The sequence below is a fragment of the Orycteropus afer genome, unplaced genomic scaffold, assembly GCF_000298275.1.
Source record: "Orycteropus afer afer isolate SDZICR_OR568_19922 unplaced genomic scaffold, OryAfe1.0 scaffold00084, whole genome shotgun sequence".
Taxonomy (NCBI): Eukaryota; Metazoa; Chordata; class Mammalia; order Tubulidentata; family Orycteropodidae; genus Orycteropus; species Orycteropus afer.
In genome coordinates this window covers 7,198,846-7,203,815 of record NW_006921671.1, presented here as the reverse complement: position 1 = coordinate 7,203,815, position 4,970 = coordinate 7,198,846, and the positions used below count along the sequence as shown (strand labels likewise).

At 35.6% G+C, this 4,970-nt stretch overlaps 1 pseudogene; it reads left to right on the top strand.

The window, feature by feature from the left end:
* Positions 1-899: 899 nt before the first annotated feature.
* On the top strand, positions 900-998 carry LOC122150069 (annotated as a pseudogene).
* The last annotated feature ends 3,972 nt before the right edge of the window (positions 999-4,970 follow it).

The window sequence follows — 4,970 nt, the reverse complement described above, 5'->3', positions numbered from 1 at the left end:
ATTTGTCCCCTATATACATAAAGTCCACTCCAGGTAGGTTAGATACTTATATATGAAAGACAAAACTATAAAGCGTTTACAAGATTATAGAGGCAAAGATCTTGAAGGCTTTAGAGTAGAAAAGTATTTTGTATTTAAGAGTACTAACCAAACAAAAACATTTTAACTACATTAAAATATAATTTATCTCATCAAAAGATCATAAGAGGATTAGAAGATAAACTACACATTATTTATGAAGATATACATATGCATAAATTACAGCCCAGAAATGCCACTCCTAGGTGTTTGCATTTGATAAAAAGTGCATGCACATATACGTAAAAAACTTTTCTAGCAGCATTATTCACAATAAGAATTTTCTAAATAGCATTATTATTAATAGCTCCGTATAGGGAACTACCCACCCAAATGTTCATCAATGGCAAAATGGTTAAACAGAAATATATTGACATAATTGGAATACTGCACAGCAATGAAAATGAATGAAATACAGCTACCAAATATAGGTTAATCTCAACAAATATAATGGTAAGCAAAATAAAACATTATGAAATTACTTAATGCCATTGAATTGTACACTTACATATGGTTAAAATGGTAAATTTTATGCTATCAACATTTTACCACAATAAAAATATTTTAAAAAATAAAATGACCCAAAGACTTGAAAGCAGAGACTCAAACAGATACCGGTACAGCAATGTTCACTGCAGCATGCTTCACAATAGCCAAAAGGCAGGGAAAAACGTAAATGCCCATTGACAGATAAATGGATAAACAAAATGAGGTACAATGGAATACTATTCAGTCAGTAGGAGAAATGAAGTCTTGATACATGCTACAGTATAGATGGAGCTTGAAGATTATTCTGTGAAATAAGTCAATCACAGTGCTCAACTTGGCAGCAAATATACTGAAAAATTGGAACAGTACAGAGATTAGCATGAAGCCTGAGCAAGGATGATATGCAAATTCATGAAGCATTCTGAATTTTTATGCTGAGTGAAATAAGTCAATCACAGAAGGGCAGATATTGTATGAGCCTGTTATTATAAAATGTCATGGAAAGGTTTACATAGGAAAGGAAATTTTCTTTGTTGGTTACCAGGGATAGGAGTGGAAGGGAGGGAAAATTGCTGAAAAATAAGAGACACATGTTGATGTGGGTGAAGGGAAAGGCAATATAACAAAAATGTGTGACCAGCACAATATCACTAGGGAAAAGGAAGACACAGAGAGGTGCCAAGAGGTACAGAAAGCAAAGGTAAAAGCTGTAACATACACAATACCACATTATCAGTAATAACAAACGCTAATCTGATGGATAGATAGGGAGACAGTCAAGAAGATCAGGTATGGGTAGGTGAATGGGAATATACCCATGACCATACATAGGTCTGGCAGAAAATGATTCTACATACATATTTGTATATGTATAAAAATATGCATATATATTATACAGCTAACAGGGGACAAAGTTAGGATAACTTCTTAGCTACAACCAAGTATCTGAGGTAGTGAGTCACTGGCCCTGTGGGCTGACGGCCATGGTCACAGGGGACATCGAGCTCAATTGGCACAACATAGTACACAAAAACATTGTTCTATATCCTACTTTGGTGAGTACCAACTGGAGTCTTAAAAGCTTGCAAGCAGCCATCTAACGTGCAATCATTGATCTTTCCTTGTCTGGAACAAAGAAGAGTGAAGAAAATAAAAGACATATGAAAACAATTAGTCCAAAGGAGTAATGGACCATGGGAACCTCAACCTATATGACCCTGAGACCAGAAGAACTAAATGGTACCCGGCTACCAATGCCAACCACTCAGAAAGAGATCAAAATTAGAGATCCTGGATAGAGTGGGAGAAAAAATGTGCAACAATATTCAAAGACATAAAAAAGACCAGGATTACTGGCCAGAAAGAGACTGGTGAAACCTCTGAGACTATGGCCTCTAATCACCCTTTAGGCCTGGAATTAGACTCACTCCCATGGCTCAATTTTCAGCAAACAATAGATAGGCCTATGAGCTGAACAAGGAGCTCTGGTAGCACAGTGCCTGAGGCACTTGACTGCTCACCAGAAGGCTGGCGGTTCAAACCCACCAGCCACTCCTCGGAAGGAAGGTTGGGCAATCCTACTTCTGTAGTGATACTGCCTCGGAAACCCAAGGAGGGGTCACTATGAGTCGGGGTCGACTCGACAGCACATAACAACAACAACGAGCTGAACAACTACACCAGGGAGATGCACTCCTTAGAATAGTCAACCATGGGAGATCAGAAGGGCAGCATTTGCAAGGAGAAAGCTAGGCACGCAGGTATGCATATGTAAGAACAATACAGGGAAGGGGTAAGCACAAGTAGGAAGTGGGAGGAGAGTTGTTACATTGTGGGGATTGTAATCAATGTGGCAAAACAAAATGTATATGAACTGTTGAATATAAAATGACTCTGCTTTGTAAAATTGCACCCAAATCACAATAAAAAGGTTTTTTTTAAAAAAAGTCAATCACAAAGGACAAATATTGTATGACTTCACTTAGTATAAAATACAAGAAAGGTAAATGTATAAAGACCAATGTTTATTAATGGTCACTGGGGTGAGAAGGAGAGGGGAAAAGGGGATTAAGGGTCATGGAAAAATCTCATTGATTGAAGGTAAGTTTGCACAAGATTACTGCAATTGCTGTTGATAAGTGATACATCTGTAAAGAGTTAAAAATGTGTGATATACTTACAACAACAACAACAACACACACACACACAAAGAATAGCTGCTGAGGCTGCTTAGGATCATGGTATCATGGGGCATCTCAATTAATTGGCCTAATAATATATTTAGAGCTCTGTTCGACCTCCAAGTTTACTGCAAAATGCCTGGTATCTAAAAAGCTTACAACCAGTCATGTAAAGCGCAATAATTGGTGTCTATTTGCCTGGAGCAATAGAAGAAAGAGAGTCAGGAATAGAAAAAGGATATGGAGTGTGTGGCTTATTGCCTTCTTAAACAACTGCCTCCTTTGCCATGAGATAAGAAGAACAGGATGGTGCCTGACTACTGTTACTGAACATTTTGACTAAAGATTCTAGATAAAAAGTGGGAAAATGCAGAACAAAATTTCAAGTTTTCCAGGCCTCTAGACTGCAAGCCTTCAGACGCTCTGGTGGTGTAGTGCCTAAGGCATTTGACTGCTAACCAGAAGGCTGGCGGTTCAAATCCACCAGCCACTCCACAGAAGGAAGATTGGACAATCTACTTCCGTGAAGATTTACCACCTCGGAAACCCAAAGGGGCTCACTATGAGTTGGAATAGACTCGATGGCAATGAGTTTGGTTTTGGTTTTTTTCCTAGATTTATGAAGCCATGGAGGGTGGATGAGCCCCTGAGACTATTGCCCTGAAGTAATCTTTAAACTTTAAACCAAAAACATCACCTGAAGTCTTAAAACAAAACAATCATTTAGCTTAACTAGTAAAGAATATCTGCCTTGAGCAGTGTGCTCTTTCAAGATCTATCTATATGAGATCAAACTGACAACAGCAACTTAAAAGATTAGACGGGAAATTTAAGGGGCAGTGAATTTGTATTAATGGGGAAGGAACAACTTAGTAAGGGATGAGAATGGTTGTACAACCTGAAGTATGTAACCCATGTCACTGAATAGTACATGTGAAACTATTGAATAGGTATAAGTTTTTTTGTGCATATTCTCAACAACTAAATTAGTAAAATTAATATAAATAAATGAAATGAAACATACACACAGAAATTTACACTGTATGATTCCATTAGTATAAGGTTCAAAACCAAGCAAAACTAATCATAAAGTATTAGAAACCAGAATAATGACTACCCTTTAGTGAAGGGGGATCATTGATTAGGAGGGTATGTAGGGGGTGACTTCTAGGGAATTGATTTTTTTTTTTTAACTAATTGATGGTTACTTGTTTTTTTATCTACTGTTTTGAAAAATCAGCTGCCCTTGAGTTGATTCCAACTCATACTGACAACATGTAAAATATTTACCTATATTTTTTATAATTTCTCTTTTTAACTGATGTTTTTTAATGTTTTATTTGGAAATAATTTTAGATTTACAGAGTAGTTTCAAAGATAGTACAGAGAGTTTCCATATGCCCTTCACTTAGCTTACTGTAATGTTAACCTTTATATAATTACAATACATTTATCAAGAATAAGAAATTGGGACAACTGTACCATAACAATGGTACACTATTAATAACTAAATTACAGACTTTATTTAGGTTACTCCAGTTTTTCCATTGATTTTTTTTTTCCATTTCATGAGCCAATCCAAGATACCATACTGTATTTAGTTGTCTTATCTCCTTAGTCTTCTTCTATTTGGGATAATTCCTCAATTGTTTCTTGTTTTCCATGACCTTGGCACTTTTGAAGAGTAGTCAGGTCTTTTGTGTAATATCCCTCAATTTGTATTTGTCTGATGTTTTCTCATCATTAGAGTAAAGTTATGAATTTTGGGGTAAAATTCCACAAATCTGATCGGCCCTTCTAATTGCATAATATCAGGAGGCACCTGATATCAATATGTCTTATAACTACTGATATTTAGTTACATGGTTTTGTGTGCATGTGCGTGTGTGAGAGAGAGTGAAAAAGAGATAAAATTCATTGAGCTGAACAGTTAATAATCTGGGACTTTTAAATACATTTGTTATGCATCAACTTGAATTTTTAAAGCATAAAAAATAAGATTTATATATCTATATAAATAAACATATATATATATTTCTAATATCTATAATATGTAAAGAGCTGCTACAAATAAATAAGAAAAAGATAAACAACTCAATCCAAAATAGGCAAAATTATAGTCACTTCAAAAAATAAATATCCAATTGGCCAAGAAATATATGAAGGGGTATACAACTCATTTGTTATCACAGAAAAGCAAATTAAAACCACAGTGATTTATCA